This window comes from Olea europaea, unplaced genomic scaffold (genome assembly GCF_002742605.1).
Source record: "Olea europaea var. sylvestris unplaced genomic scaffold, O_europaea_v1 scaffold1372, whole genome shotgun sequence".
Classification (NCBI taxonomy): Eukaryota; Viridiplantae; Streptophyta; class Magnoliopsida; order Lamiales; family Oleaceae; genus Olea; species Olea europaea.
The window spans coordinates 352,795-353,061 of record NW_019231229.1 but is presented as its reverse complement, the minus strand read 5'-3'; positions in this window follow the sequence as shown (position 1 = coordinate 353,061).

The window sequence follows — 267 nt, the reverse complement described above, 5'->3', positions numbered from 1 at the left end:
TGGTTGAGATTTAGTCTCATATAATTAATGCAAAAGGAGACTTTAAGGGTTGGTGAGAAGAAGTCAGCCGGCACTTTTCTTTTCATTTTGGCAGAAATTGTCCCTTCAAGTTTCTCTCTCTCTCTCTCGTTCCTTCATGTTTCTGCTTCTTCTTTTCTCTTTTGAATTGAAGAACCAGTGAAGATTATTGTAATAACCTTGTTGATATCTGATGATGATAGAACTATGGTACAGAGTTTTAGGCCTTGATTGTGGCTGGTAAATCTG